This window comes from Grammomys surdaster, unplaced genomic scaffold, assembly GCF_004785775.1.
Source record: "Grammomys surdaster isolate TR1022 unplaced genomic scaffold, NIH_TR_1.0 126198, whole genome shotgun sequence".
Lineage (NCBI taxonomy): Eukaryota > Metazoa > Chordata > Mammalia > Rodentia > Muridae > Grammomys > Grammomys surdaster.
Window position 1 is genome coordinate 3,379,758 of NW_021621003.1, and position 319 is coordinate 3,380,076.

Here is a 319-nt window from a genome sequence, read left to right on the forward strand (position 1 = left end):
GAGAGAGAGAGAGAGAGAGAGAGAGAGAGAGAGAGAGAGAGAGAGAGACTGAGACAGAGACACAGAGACAGGAGAATCCCCAGGCTTTGGGGGCAGCTAGGCTGGTCCATGCAGTGAACAAAGAGATTCTGTCTCAAACAAGATAGAAGGGAGGACTGACATTGAGAAGGCTGTCCTTGGCTTTCAAATGCACGCTGTGAGACATGTGAGCCCACACACATATCACACACACACACACACACACACACACACACACATACACACACACACACAGAGAGAGAGAGAGAGAGAGAGAGAGAGAGAGAGAGAGAGAGAGAGA

At 49.8% G+C, this 319-nt stretch overlaps 1 protein-coding gene across 1 annotated transcript in view; it reads right to left on the bottom strand.

Moving 5' to 3' along the window:
* Cgrrf1 (cell growth regulator with ring finger domain 1) overlaps positions 1-319 on the bottom strand; it is a 21,549-nt gene that overhangs the window by 16,046 nt on the left and 5,184 nt on the right. The gene's annotated exons all lie outside the window — the stretch shown is intronic.